The sequence below is a fragment of the Colius striatus genome, chromosome W (genome assembly GCF_028858725.1).
Source record: "Colius striatus isolate bColStr4 chromosome W, bColStr4.1.hap1, whole genome shotgun sequence".
Lineage (NCBI taxonomy): Eukaryota > Metazoa > Chordata > Aves > Coliiformes > Coliidae > Colius > Colius striatus.
In genome coordinates, this window is record NC_084789.1 from 34,782,993 (window position 1) to 34,798,903 (window position 15,911).

General features: G+C 44.8%; 1 pseudogene; it reads right to left on the minus strand.

Annotated features, from left to right (window-relative positions):
• Positions 1-14,144: 14,144 nt before the first annotated feature.
• The window catches only part of LOC133628422 (tektin-3-like), a 125,114-nt pseudogene continuing 123,347 nt past the window's right edge, over positions 14,145-15,911 (minus strand).

The following is a 15,911-nucleotide window of genomic DNA, read 5'->3' on the forward strand; positions in this document are numbered from 1 at the left end:
ATGAATAGTGGTTTTCTTACAGTGTAAAATTTCTAAGGTGTTTTAGGTGTCAGGAATGGAACTTGGAAGAACAGAACATTTTGACATTGAGAAGCTAAAAGGTGGTTTATGTTTTAGACTCATTAGTGAAGGATTTTTTTTTTTGATCAGGAGTAAAAAAATAAACAAAATCGATTTTGTCATACTGTTGATGCTTCAAATGATTGTGGTAAATGGTTTTAGGCAATTTCAACAACCCAAGCAAAACATGTGGCTTACACTGGCCAAAGCAATCAATCAGTCTACAATATGTGTATCAATGGCCACTCCAGATCATCCTTTTTTTACCTGTTTGGTGGGAGTTCCATCAGATGTGGCACAATGACCTGTACCAAATGCATTAAAACCAAATCCCTTAGTTAAGGTTAATGGCAAAGTTGACAGCTGGGATTTGATCTTTTCATGGTTGCCAATAATGACAACAGAGCCACAGGAGTTAGAATGATTGGGATCTATAAAGATGGATTTTTGTGTTATGTTTAATTTTACCAGCAATACCAAAACATTTGGGACAGATTGTGGATCCCATCCTGGGCGTGTATAAGAACACAACATCTTGTTGCAATTACACTTCACCAAAAAGATCCAGGTCTAGTCTTGTTCCTGTCCAAAACAATTTGTGCATGCATTTACTGGCGAATGTGATGACTATGTTACCTTTGGTCTCCCTCAGCAATAATAGCAACTAGTATATTTGCTCCAGGTGTAGGAGTATCTGCTTTATTAACTCAGCTATGCAAATTAGGATACTGGCCTAACAAACAAAGTAACCAAACCTCAATGACATTAGAAGACTTGATTAGTAATGTAAGTAGTATTAGCCATACAACTTTGCAACATATACCTGCTAGAGATTTTACTTTTAGCACAAGTATTATAACTTTGTTTGTCAGCTATGGGGTTTTTTTTCAGTGATTAAGAAGAAGCTTACCAGGCATGAGTTGCTAAACTAATGTGCATATTGTCCTTGAGCTGCTCTCGACTGTGAGAAACAGAGAAGCAAAAATACCTACAAGATAACAACTTCGAGCAAGGAGGAGGCTGAGGCAGCGTGTGAAACTGCAAGGCTTGTCACAGAAAACTACAGCCGGCTCTTAGAGAAAGGACCAATTAGAAGTACTATAAACATGCTAGCTTTGCTGCTGATTATAAAAGTCTGATGCTTGTTAGTAAAATTTGAGTTATGGGCTGCCTGGAGGGGTCATGGACATACCAGCTATTCCCATGCATTGAGCCACGGTATCCCTCACACTAGCCAGGGACAGGCGATCGTTAAGTGCGCTCACAGCTCAACCGTCTTAGGGAGGGGGAGAGCATGGGGTATAGAAGATATAACGGTCTACTGAGTCTCTCTTGCAGATTGACGTGTTTCTCAGAGTGCTCGCCATGATGCGAATCAAGATGGAGTCACTCAACTATTGGAAACATTGAATAGTGAAGTGGAACACGACCATACCTGATCATATCTTCCTGCAATCGGCTCAGTTAGCATATGTGCTGGGCTGACACGATATGTATCATCCCGTGCCACAGGACACTGGAGTCATCGAGCATAGGGAGGGGGAGATGTGGTAGGCGTCCGGAAGATCTCGGGTTGTAACGTGAGAGGTGGAATGTACAGAAGTGGTGGGCACGGGGTGGTGTGAGAGGAGGTGCTGGTGGTAGCAGATATAAGCACATGGTGTAGACAATGGGCAGGCCTATATAAGTAGAAGTATAGAACAGTTTATGAGGCAATGGGGAGTTAAAATTATAGCAGGGATTCCCCATTCCCCCACAGGACAGGCCATAATAGAAAGAGCTAATGGAACTCTAAAAAGATATCTTGGTATATATGGGGATGTTAAAGACCCACATATGAAATTGTTAAAGGCATTCTTTGTTATGAACCACCTCTGTGTGTTTGGGGAACAGAAGCTACCACCTGTAATAATGCATCATAATCCAAAGGCACAAAAGGAGGGGAAGAAAGAAATATGGGTTAAATATTGTGACCCTAAAACAGGGATATGGCAGCCTCCAGCCAAAGTATTATGCTGGGGACGTGGGTGTTTGTGTGTTGATTCTCCCACAGGATCCATTTGGGTGCCAGCCAGGTGGACAAGAGCTGTCCTTGAAGCTGCGGAGATCAAATCATCTGCCGAAAAAGGACAGGAAGAGATTGCAGAATAAATACACCCTCGTCTTGCGGTCATTAGAGGGTTATATAACAAAAAGACAGTGAATTTAATGAATAATAATGAGGTGTTTTGTTATAACCATAGCTTTTAGTGTAACTATAATTGCTAACAGCTTGATGCATTTTAATCAGCCTAGAGATAATATTTGGATAACCTTTGCTATTGAAACTGGTCAATCATCTCTTTGTCTTAGTTTCGGAGGGGTTACTAATCCTTTTAAAACGTGTTGGATAGGATTGCCCGTATGGAATCCGGAGGAATTTTGTGGACTAGTAGACAATAATACCTGGTGTAATAGGACGCGGCTGAACACAGTTAGCGATGATCACGATCATTTGGACGGGAAAGGTCAATGTGAGATAATTAAGTCCCTTAATACCACATTAGCCTCATCCCCTGAGGAAACAGACTTGTTTGGAAGTGCCAATGCAAGCTTCGGTGCTAATGGAACTGGGGGAAATTGGATAACTTTTATGCCACGGGATATTCATGACTTTAATAGAAATCGAAAATATTGGGCCACCTTAGACTCTTCTTGAAGTCAGAAACGGTATTTAAGCAATTGTATTCCAGCTGTAATGTCTCTAGTATTACATCACCGAAGAAATTGCCCACGCGTATATTTTTAATCTGTGGAGAAAGGGCCTGGAACGGAATAGCATTAAATCCCCCGGGTGGACCCTGTTATTTGGGGAAACTCTCTTTATTCCACACTAACTTAACCACGCTAATGCAGCTTGCTGACCATAATAATAGCTCCCGCAAAAAATATAGTTATTATGAGTTTGATTGTACTGATAATGGTCCCCACGATTTTGGAGTGAACTGAAGCAAGTCGTAGTTGCCCACTTTTGTCAGGAGGAGGAGCTAATAACGCCATGAACTTGGCTAAACAGTTAGGATGTTGGACTAAAGACGAGTTAAATAAAACTTCAGAAATGATTGATATGTTAACAGCTGACGTTCAAAGTGTAAATCATGCGGTGTTACAAAATAGAGCTGTCATAGACTTTTTATTATCAGCCCAGGGACATGAATGTGAAGAATTTGAGGGCATGTGTTGTATGAACCTGTTGGACTATTCTACCTCGATACATGGCAAGCTGAAAGAACTTCAACAGGGATTTCATCAGTTGAAACAAGAAGGGGGATTAGGACTTGAAGGATGGCTTAAGGAATGGGGAATAGGCCCTTGGTTGCGAAATGTTATCATGTATGGAATTGGGTTTATGGGTATTGTTTTATTTGTATTGTAAGTGTTTCATGGTTTTATAAATTGTATTCAACGGACAATAGAAAAAACACTTGAGAGGATGAGGCAGGCTAATATCATTGTCAAAAAAGAAAACGGGGGAAGTGTAGAGAGTTTTGTGGAGACTTGGCTAGAGGAAAGAGGACATGATAGAATACAGCTGGTTAGGCAGTAAGCATTAAGCAATAAAATATTGGACTCCTGCTCAAGGACGTGAGAGCAAGAGAGTTGTATGATAACAGGATGAGAAAGCAGGAACAAGCATCCGAAGTATGTTGAAACATACTACATGTTGTTCCCCATGTAGTCTATCAGTCAGCACTGTGTCACATTTGGAGCTGCTTTCCTGTGGGCGCTATCTCCAATCCCACTCACTTAGACTGCTCATCTGGCATTGAAAAAATACAGACTGTCGGTAGAAGTTATACCATTTCAAATGGGAGGTACAAGAAAACAGGGAGATCCCAACTTACAGTGTTTAGTAGGTCCCCATGTACTATCTCAGTGAGCACTGTGTCACTTTTGAAGCTGCTTTCCTGTGGGCGCTATCTCCAATCCCACGCTCTTAAACTCGTCAGCTCCCTTTAAAAATACATTCTGTCGGTAGAAGTTATACCACTGCGTATGGGAGCTACAAGAAAGCAGGAAGGCAAGCCCCACCTACAGTAGTAAGTAGGTCCACGTGTACTCTGTCAGCCAACACTGTGTCACATTTGCACCTGCCTTCCTTTGGGAGCTATCTCCAATCCCACTCACTTGGACTGCTCAACTCCCATTGAAAAAATATATGCTGTCGCTTAAGGTATACTACTGCATATGGGAGATACAAAAAAGCTGGAAGGCAGGCCCCACCTAAAGTAGTAAGTAGGTCCCCATGTGGTCTATCCGCCAGCACTCTGTCACATTTCCAGCTGCTTTCCTGTGGGAGCTATCTTCAATAACACTCACTTGGACTGCTCAGCTCCCATTGAAAAAATAAACGGTGTCGTTAGAAATTACGCCAGTGCGCCTGGGCACTACAAAAAAGCATGAAGGCAGACCCCAACTACAATTGTAACTAGGTCGCCATGTAGTCTCTCAGTCAGCACTGTGCCACTGTTGAAGCTGCTTTCCTTTGGGAACTGTCTCCAATCCCACGCTCTTGGCCTTGTCAGCTCCCTTCAAAAATACTTTCTGTAAGTAGAAGTTATAGCATTGCTTATCTAGTTACCAGAAAGCAGGAAGGAAGAAACCATCTACAGTACTAAGTTGGTCCCCATGTATTCTGTCAGCCAGCACTGTGTCACATTTGCAGCTGCTTTCCTGTGGGAGCTATCTCCAATTCCACTGACTTGGTCTGCTAAACTCCCATTGAAAAAAACCAGAATATCGGTAGAAGTTATACCACTGCGTACGGGAGTAATAAGAAAGCACGAAGGCAGACCCCACCTTGAGTAGTAAGTAGAACCCCATGTAGTCTATCAGCAAGCACTGTGTCCCATTTGCAGCTATTTTACTCTGAAAGCTATCTCAAATCCCACTCACTTGGACCGCTCAATGCCCATTGAAAAAAATATTTGCTGTCGGTTAAGTTATACCACTCCAAATTGGAGCTACAAGAAAGCAGGAAGACAGAACTAACCTACAGTAGTAAGTAGGTCCCCATGCAGTCTATCAGACAGCACTGTGTCACATTTGCAGGTTCTTTCCTTTGGGAGCTGTCTCCAATCCCACTTACTTGGGCTGCTCAACTCCCATCATAAAAATACAGACTGTCGGCAGAAGTTATACCACTGCGTATGGGAGCTAAAAGAAAGCAGGAAGGCAGACCCAACCTACAGTAATAAGTATGTCCCCATGTAGTCTATCAGGCAGCATTGTGTGACATTTGCAGCCACTTTCCTGTGGGAACTATCTCCAATCCCCGTCACTTGGACTGCTCAACTCCCATTGAAAAAATACAGACTGTTGGTAGAAGATATACCACTGTGTATGGGAGCTGCAAGAAAGCAGGAAGGCAGACCCCACCTACAGCACTAAGTAGGTCCCCATGTAGTCTATTAGCCAGCACTTTGCCACATTTTCAGCTGCTTTCCTTTAGGAACTATCTCCAATCCGACTCACTCGGACTGCTCAAATCCCATTGAAAAAATACAGATTGTTGGTAGATGTTATACCTCTGTGTATGATAGCTACAAGAAAGCAGGAAGGCAGCCCCACCTACAGTATTAAGTAGATCCCCATGGAGTTTATCAGCCAGACTGTGCCACTTTTGCAGCTGTTTTCCTTTTGCAGTTACCTCCAATCCCACGCTCGTGGCTTCCTTAGCTCACATTTAGGAAATACAGGATGCCGGTAGAAGTTATACCACTGCGTATGGGAGCTACAAGAAAGCAGTTAGGCAGACCTCACCTACAGTAGTAAGTAGGTCCCCATGTAGTCTGTCAGCCAGCACTGTGTCACATTTGCACCTGGTTTCAGATAGGAGCGATCTCTAATCCCACTCACATGGACTGCTAAACTCCCATTAAAAAAATATAGACTGTCGGTAGAAGTTATACCACTGCATGTGGGAACTACAGGAAAGCAGGAAGGCAGACCAAACCTACAGTACTAAGTTGGTCCCCAGTTACTCTACCAGCCAGCATTGTGTCCTATTTGCAACTTGTTTCCTGTGGGATCTATCTGCAATCCCAGTCACTTGGACTGCTCAGCTCCCATTGAATAAATATATGCTTTTTTTAAGTTATACGACTGCGTATGGGAGCTACAAGAAAACAGGAAGGGAGACCCCACCTACAGGACTAAGTAGATCCCCATGTAGTCTCTCAGCCACCACTGTGTCATCTTTGAAGTTGCTTTCTTGTTAGACCTATCTCCAATCCCACTCTTTTGCCTCGTCAGCCCCCTTTTAAAATAAAGACTGTCGGTAGAAGTTACACCACTGCGTATGGGAGGTACAAGAAAACAGGAATGAAGACCCCAATTACAGTGTTAAGTAGGTCCCGATGTAGTCTATCAGCCAGCACTGTGTCACATTTGCAGCTGCTTTTTTACTTTGGGAGCTATCTCCAATCCCACTTACTTGGACTGCTCAGCTCCCATTAAAAAAATACATTCTCTCGGTAGAAGTTATACCACTGCGTATAAGCTACAAGAAAGCAGGAAGGCAGATCCCACCTACAGTAGTAGGTAGGTCCACATGTAGTCTATCAGCCAGCACTGTGTCACCTTTGAAGCTGCTTTCCTATGGGCAGATATCTCCAATCCCACTCACTTGGACTGCTCAACTCCCATCGAAAAAATATATGCTGTCGGTTAAGTTATGCTGCTGCGTATAGGAGCTACAAAAAACCTGGAAGGCAGACTCCACCTACAGTAGTAAGTAGGCTCCAGTGTAGTGTATCAGCCAGAACTTGGTCAAATTTACATCTGCTTTTCTATGAAAGCTATCTCTAATCCCACTCACTTGGACTGCTCAACTCCCATTGAAAAAAAATAGACTGTTGGTAGAAGTTATACCACTGCGTATGGGAGCTATAAGAAAGCAGGAAGGCAGACTCCACCTACATTAGTAAGTAGGCCCCTATGTAGTCTGTCAGTCAACACTGTGTCACATTTGCACCTGCTTTCATGTCAGAGCTATCTCCAATCACACTTACTTGGACTGCTCAGCTCCCATTGAAAAAATACATGCTTTCCGTTAAGGTATACCACTGTGTATTGGAGGTACAAAAAAGCTGGAAGGCAGACCTAACCTAGAGTAGTAAGTAGTCCCACATGTAGTCTATCAGTCAGCACTGTGTCACATTTTCAGCTGCTTTTCTGTTAAAGCCATCTCCAATCCCAGTCACTTGGACTGCTCAACTCCCATTGAAAAAATATATGCTGTCGCTTAAGGTATACTACTGCGTATGGGAGATACAAGAAGGCAGGAAGGCAGACCCCACCTACAGTAGAGGACTTTCTAGGGGAATGTCTGGCAGTCTATCCTTAGGGCCACCCATGGGATCAGAGGGCTTGCTCTTCCTCTGTCCCATCTTCCAGAGTGCCCTTGACTCGTTCTCACAATCGTTCCCCTCGGTCGTGACCCACGCCTTCGCGGGCAATGGGAACTGCACTACTGGAGGGTGCACACTCACTTGGTCTCCTTGAGACTTCTCAGTCACTCACACTCTAGGATACCCACCGCGACTGAATGGAATCACACAAATACTTACCCAATCCAGGGACTTTGTTCGGATCTTCGTGGACAAAAATTATGGGGTACTGCAGGTTTATTTGCTTATTTTTCAAATTTAGAAGGGGTTCGGAATAGAGAGTTTGGCAAGGGAATTTCCCACTCCAGGGCCATCCGCAGATGGGGCGCCCCCCTAGTCCGGGAATCCAATACCAAATTTACCTGCATCCAAGTCACGGCACCAAATTGTTATAAGTTGCTGTGATAAAGTTCACTAGTCAATTTAAATGACTCACAGATTAAATTTATTAAGCAAGCGGGAAATAAGCAAAACAGCGCTGCGCGGTCGGGAGATTCTGCTCCACCAACGGCGCGTGACAACCCCCCCCACCCCGTTTCACAGTCATTTCATCGCTCCCTGGTATACTCTGCGCATGTGCCCGTCTTGTTACTAGGGGGTCTTCCTCTGCCTTCTGGTGGTCGTAAAGTGGTCACTGGGATGAAGTCAGTAGTCTTCCTCTAGTGGTCCGCTCATGAACTCTTCTCTTGGCTCTTATCAGCTCATGCACAACCTATTGTACCTGCTATAAGCACCTTAGCCAACTGCACCGTTTCACATTGTAAAGACTTTACGTTTAAAGTTTTACAAGACTTTTACAATGACTTTAAATGGTTCCATGCACAACTATTCTTTCATGATTTGATCAACGAACATGACCTCTTCCATTACACCCCCATGTAGTCTATCAGCCAGTACTGTGCCACATTTGCAGTTGCTTACCTGTGGGACCTTTCTCCAATCCCACTCACTTGGACTGCTCAGCGTCCATTGAAAAAATACATACTGGAGGTAGAAGTTATACCACTGCCTATGGGAGCTAAAAGAAAGCAGGAAGGGACAACCCACCAACAGTACTAAGTAGGTCCCCATATAGTCTGTCAGTCAGCACTGTGTCATCTTTGAAGCTGTTTTCCAGTGGGAGCTATCTCCAATCTCACTCACTTGGAGTGCTCAGGTCCCGTTGAAAAAATACATGCTGGCGGTAGAAGTTATAGCACTGCGTATAGGAGCTACAAGAAAGCAAGAAGGCAGACTCCATCTAAAGTAGTGAGTAAGTCTCCATGTAGTCGATCAGCCAGCAATGTGTCACATTTGCAGCTGCTTTCCTGTGGGAGCTTTTTCTAATCCCACTCACTTGGACTGCTCAGCTCTCATTGAAAAAATAAACGATGTCGGTAGAAGTTACGCCACTGCCTCTGGGTACTACACAAAAGCATGAAGGCAGACCCCAACTACAGTGGTACGTAGGTCCCCGTGGAACCTATCAGCCAGCACTATGCAACCTTTGCCGCTTCTTTACTGTGGCATCTTTATCTAATCACGTGAACTTGGCTTGCTCAACTCCTATTGAATATACAGATTCGTGTTTAAAATTACACCACTGCCTCTGGGACCTGTAATAAAACAGGTACGCAGGCCCCATCTACAGGGATACGTAGTTCCTTTCTTAGTCTGTCAGCCAGAACTGTGTCATATTTGCAGCTACTTTCCTGTCGGAGTTCTCTCCAATCCCTCTCACTTAGACTGCTCAGCCCCCTTTGAAAAAATACATGCTGCCGGTAGACCTTACACCACTGCATCTGGGCACTACAAGAAAGCAGGTATGCAGATCAAACCTAAAGTGGTACGTAGGTCACATTCTAATCTAGCAGCTTGCACTGTGGAACCTTTGCAGCTTTTTTCCTGTCGGAGCAATCTCCAATCCCACTCTCTTGTCCTGCACACCTCCCATTGAAAATATAGACTGTCCATAGAAGTTATACCACTCCGTATGGGAGCTACAAGAAAGCAAGAAGGACGATCCCACCTACAGTGGTACGTAGTCTAGTCATTCTAGTCTATCAGCTTGCACTATGCCACTCTTGCAGCTGCTTTCCTGTGGGAGTTATCTCCAATCCCACGCACTTGGCCTGCTCAGTTTGCTTTGAAAAAATACAGACTGTCGGTAGACGTTATACCAAGGCGTATGGGAGGTACAAGAAAACAGGAAGGCAGACCCCAATTACAGTGTTAAGTAGGTCCCCATGTAGTCTATCAGCCAGCACTGTGTCACATTTTCAGCTGCTTTCCTGTGGGAGCTATCTCCAATCCCAGACATTCGGACTGCTCAACTGCCATTGAAAAAATACATGCTGGCAGTAGAAGTTATACGACTGCGTATGGGAGCTGCAAGAAAGCAGGAAGGGAGACCCTGCTGAAGACGACGGGAGACAAGCTCACCCTGTAGTGCAACAAGTCTCAACTTTATTTGCAAAGATACAGTTCTTTTATAGATACAATACTCAGGCTCATACATATTGCAAAAGCTAAGCTCATCATTGGTTCCCAGTTAGATGCAAACCTCGACCTTGTTTCAACATACTCCAGATACTTGTGGCTGCTTAACCAAAAATAAGCTCCTGCTTTCTCATCCTGTTATCATAACACTCTCTTGCTCTCACGTCCTTGAGCAGGAGTCCAATATATTATCGCTTAATGCTCACTGCCTAACCAACTGTATTCTATCATGTCCTCTTTCCTCTAGCCAAGTCTCCACAAAACTCCCCACATTTCCTCCATTTTCTATTTGACTAATATTTGCCCTCCACATCCTCTCAAATGTTCTTTCTATTGTCCGTTGAATACAATTTATAAAACAGTGTAACACTAACGATACAAATAAATCAATACCCATAAACCAATTCCATACATTATAACATTTCACAACCAAGGGCCTATTCCCCACCCCTTAAGCCGTCCTTGAAGTCCTAATCCCTCTTCTTGCTTCAATTTATGCAATCCCTGTTGAATTTCTTTCAGCTTGCCATGTATCGAGGTGGAATGGTCCGACAGGTTCATGCAACACATGCCCTCAGATTCTTCACATCCATGTCCGTGGGCTAATAATAAAAAGTCTATGACAGCTCTATTTTGTAACACCGCATGATTTACACTTTGAACGTCAGTTGTTAACATATCAATCATTTCTGAAGTTTTATTTAACTCATCTTTAGTCCAACATCCTAACTGTTTAGCCAAGTTCATGGCCTTATTGGCTGCTCCTCCTGGCAAAAGGGTGGCAACTATGACTTGCTTCAGTTCACTCCAAAATCGTGGGGGACCAACATCAGTGCAATGAAACTCATAATAACTACATTTTTTGCGGGAGCTGTTATTATGGTCAGCAAGCTGCATTAGCGTGGTAAAGTTAGGGTAGAATAAAGAGAGTTTCCCCAAATAACAGGGTCCATCCGGGGGATTTACTGGTATTCCGTTCCAGGCCCTTTCTCCACAGATTAAAAATATACCAGTGGGCAATTTCTTCGGTGATGTAATACTAGAGACATTACAACTGGAATACAATTGCTTAACAGCTCTTGTTAAGCAAACCTGGCTGGCACCCAAATGGATCTTGTGGGAGAATCAACACAAAAAATACCCAAGTATAATACTTTGACCGGAGGCTGCCATATCCCTGTTTTAGGGTCACGATATTTAACCCATATTTCTTTCTTTCTCTCCTTTTGTGCCTTTGGATTATGATGCATTATTACAGGTGGTAGCTTCTGTTCCCCAAACACACACAGATGGTTCATAACAAATAAGGCCTTTAACAATTTCATATGTGGGTCTTCAACATCCCCATATTTACCAAGATATCTTTTTAGAGTCCCATTAGCTCTTTCTATTATGGCCTGTCCTGTGGGGGAATGGGGAATCCCTGCTACATGTTTAACTCCCCATTGCCTCATAAACTGTTCTATACTTCGACTTATATAGACCGGCCCATTTTCTACACCATGTGCTTATATCTGCTACCACCAGCATCTCCTCTCACTCCACCCCGTGCCCACCTCTTCTGTACTTTCCACCTTTCATGTTACAACCCTAGATCTTCCAGACGCCTACCACATCTCCCCCTCCCTATGCTCGATGACTCCAGTGTCCTGTGGCATGGGGTGATACATAACGTGTCTGCCCAGCACATATGCTAGCTGAGTCAATTGCAGGAACATATGATCAGGTATGGTCGTGTTCCACTTCACTATTCAATGTTGCCAATAGATGAGTGACTCCATCTTGATCCGCATCACGGTGAGCACTCCGAGAAACCAGTCAATCTGCAAGAGAGACTCAGTAGATCGTCATATCTTCTACGCCCCATGGTCTCCCCCTCCCTAAGACGGTTGAGCTGTGAGCACATTTAAGGATCGTCTGTCCCTGGCTAGTGTGAGGGATACCGTGGCTCAATGCATGGGGATAGCTGGCATGTCCATGACCCCTCTGGGCAGCCTATAACTCAAATTTTACTAACAAGCATCAGACTTTTATAATCAGCAGCAAAGCTAGCATGTTTATAGTACTTCTAATTGGTCCTTTCTCTAAAAGCCAGCTGTAGTTTTCTGTGACAAGTCTTGCAGTTTCACACGCTGCCTCAGCCTCCTCCTTGCTCGAAGTTGTTATCTTGTAGGTATTTTTGCTTCTTCCGTTCTAACAGTCGAGAGCAGCTGAAGGACAATCTGCACATTAGTTTTAGCAACTCATGCCTGGTAAGCTGCTTCTTATCCACTGAAAAAAAAAAAAAACACAGCTGACAAACAAGGTTATTATACTTCTGCTAAAAGTAAAATCTCTAGCAGGTCTATGTTGCAAAGTTGTATGGCTAATACTACTTACATTGCTAATCAAGTCTTCTAATGTCATTGAGGTTTGGTTACTTTGTTTGCTAAGCCAGCATCCTAATTTGCATAGCTGAGTTAATAAAGCAGATACTCCTACACCTGGAGCAAATATACTAGTTGCTATTATTGCTGAGGGAGATCAAAGGTAACATAGTCATCACATTCGCCAGTAAATGCATGCAGAAATTGTTCTGGACAATGATGTTTCTAAATCATTGTGTGATTAGACATCAAGATCGTCAGTTGTCTCAAACTGCATGGTCCCCTTTGTAATATCGAGGGTATTCCAGGCCATGCCTGGTCCCCACAGATCAGAAAAATTCCCTTTGGTAACTGTACAGGCACAAGACTAGACCTGGATCTTTTTGGTGAAGTGTAATTGCAACAAGATGTTGTGTTCTTATACACGCCCAGGATGGGATCCACATTCTGTCCCAAATGTTTTGGTATTGCTGGTAAAATTAAACATAACACAAAAATCCATCTTTATAGATCCCAATCATTCTAACTCCTGTGACTCTGTTGTCATTATTGGCAACCATGAAATGATCAAATCCCAGCTGTCAACTTTGCCATTGCCCTTAACTAAGGGATTTGGTTTTAATGCATTTGGTACAGGCCATTGTGCCACATCTGATGGAACTCCCACCAAACAGGTAGAAAAAGGATTATCTGGAGTGGCCATTGATAAACATATTGTAGACTGATTGATTGCTTTGGCCAGTGTAAGCCACATGTTTTGCTTGGGTTGTTGAAATTGCCTAAAACCATTTACCACAATCATTTGAAGCATCAACAGTATGACAAAATCCATTTTTTTTTTCTTTACTCCTGATCAAAAAAAATCCTTCACCAATGAGTCTAAAACATAAACCACCTTTTAGCTTCTCAATGTCAAAATGTTCTGTTCTTCCAAGTTCCATTCCTGACACCTAAAACCCCTTAGAAAGTTTCCACTGTAAGAAAACCACTATTCATCATCACATTTACAGCAAAATGCATAACATCACGACCAACAGTTTTTACACTCTTTGAGGCAAGGGACTGAGGATGGAAAATGAGCCCAGCAGTCCGTGAGGGCTGCGGCCGGCCGTGTCGGCACGCGGTGTGTGTGGGGAGGCACTCCGGAGACACTGACCGGGCGCGGGAAGCGGCTGCGCTGTGGCGGCGGCGGCTGCGGATGGAAGGGGCGGGGGCGGTCTGGCTCACTCCGTGCCGTCCCCGGCGCCGGCAACGCAGCCGGTATTACTCTCTCCTGTGTTTTCTTTGTCTTCCCTCTCGTGCCCGATGGTGTCCAGTCTAACATGGGGTCTCGCTCCCCCACTCTCCTCTGATCATCCTGCGCTGCATCTCCGCCCAACTCCGCCCGCTTGGCATTCCCCTGCAAGTCATCCCAGGGGTAACTCGAGAGGCTGGGCTCAAATGGGAAGCAGCTCTCCCGCGGGGGCTCTGCTCCGAAGCCCTTTCGCCTCTCTGACTTTCTAAAAACTCTTGTGTAGAGGAGAACTTTTTTCTTTACTCCACGTAGGCGCCCCACCCCCCGTCTCCTCACCAGACTCCGTCTTCTAGCTCTCATTTCTGCCACTCCTCCACGTAGATCACTCATCATCGGAGGCAGATACTGGTGGAAACGGTGCCACATAGCTTTTGCAATATGTGTGAGCCTGATTATTGTATCTATAAAAGAGTTGCATCTTTGCAAATAAAGTTGAGACTTGCTCAGCACTATAGGGTTTTTCTATCTCCCGTCGTCTTCAGCAAATGGTGACCCCGACGTGATAGTGGCTTGGCACTACGGCGGAGCGACGAAGGGGTTCGGGTCCTACACAACAAGGACAGAAATAAGCGTGAAATTTGGGAACATGTCGTGCCCTGGGTGACCGTACAGACGAGCCCAGCCGATATGTGCCGCCAGACCTTGAAGGACTGCAACAGCACGCTGACGATAATAGGTATGGAAAGACAAGCGGCATATGATTTATTTACTGCATTCTTGCAGAAGCGGCAGATAAAGGGTATAGATCTGCAAAAGGACCTACCAGGGTTGTTACCTTATGGGTATGCTAAGGGAGTGTTTCAGAATCCACATACAGTGCATGAATTGAGCGAATGGTGTAAATTTGGGGATTTGCTGTGGGAGGCTACCCTGGAGGACGATAAGACAGCTAAAAAGTTAGGGAAGCTTTGGAGGATAGTGCACAATGAGTTGCTGCAACATTAGGCAGAAAAGAAGGCTGCTGAGCACTCATCAGCAGCATAGAGTAAGAATAAAAACGATGAGCGTGACTGGTTCCAATCCACCCCGCTGGCTCTTACCGTCTCAAAAGTAATATTTCCCCCCCCCCGGGTGTAGAAAATGGCCCTGGAGACACGGACGGGGTACGAGAACCATGTGAGCCATCAGCCCCTCCTGAGGAACAGGAGTGCTGGCCTAAAGAGCCCCCGCCTCCACACCCCCCACTTGGTGAGTCTGTCCCTGGGGCAGAGAGTGAACTGGTGGAGGCCATCGCAAAGGAGCGGAGGGAGGATTGGGCTGCACTCGCAAAGGATTGTCTGGGAAAAGGGGATGGCGATGCACTGGAAGCAGCCAGAACTTTGGTGTTGCCACTGGTATTCCAACCCATTGCAGGGGGAGGTATGCAAGCACCAATTTCTGCTCTGGATTGGAAGTTGTTATCCCAGTTGCGGTCCACGGTCAGCCAGTTCGGGGTAAATAGTGAACCAGTGAAACAAATGATTGACTATGTATGGGGAACCCAGATGCTACTGCCCGCTGACTGTCGAGGCATAGTAAAACTTATTTATACACAACATCAGCAGCTGTTATTTAATGCACATTGGCAGGCATTAGAGAATGAAAGTGTCGCAACTCAGCGTCAGCAAGACGACCCTCTCTATGGTGTGACGGTGGAAGAGCTGATGGGTTTGGGACCCTTCCTCCGTACGGAGGCTCAGGCTTTGATAGGGCCTGATAAGTGTAGAGAGGCAATGCGATTAGTAAGGGAGGCTATGGAAAAGGTATAGGATCCAGGTGGAGTGCCAATATATATGGGAATCTAAAAGGATCGGGATGAAACGTTCAGGACCTTTATTGATAAAGTTGCCTCCACCATAGAGAGGGCTGGAGTTCCAGAATATATGTGTGGCGCCTTGCTAAAACAGTGCACCCTACAGAATTGTAATCCAGCTACCAGGACAGTATTGAGTACGTTAAGAGCCAATTGGTCAATTGAAGACGCTTTAGACCGTATGGCCCAGGTCCCGACAGGTCAACAAGCTTTTCTCGTGGAAGCTATTAAGGAATTGGGATTGGGATTAAAGCAACAGGCGAAAGCAACTCAGAATCAGGTGTTAGCCACCCTTGCACCCCTTCAAGCATCCGCTGTGACCACTCAAAGGGGCTCTTCAAGTGGACGAATAAAGTGTTACCGGTGTGGCGGAATGGGACATTTCCGTCGTGACTGCTATGCTACAGGTCGGGAAACTCCAATTCGAGTGGGTCGAACCGCAGTGGCAGCGCTCAGACACATGTCGCCGCTGCAACTCAACAGATGTCAGC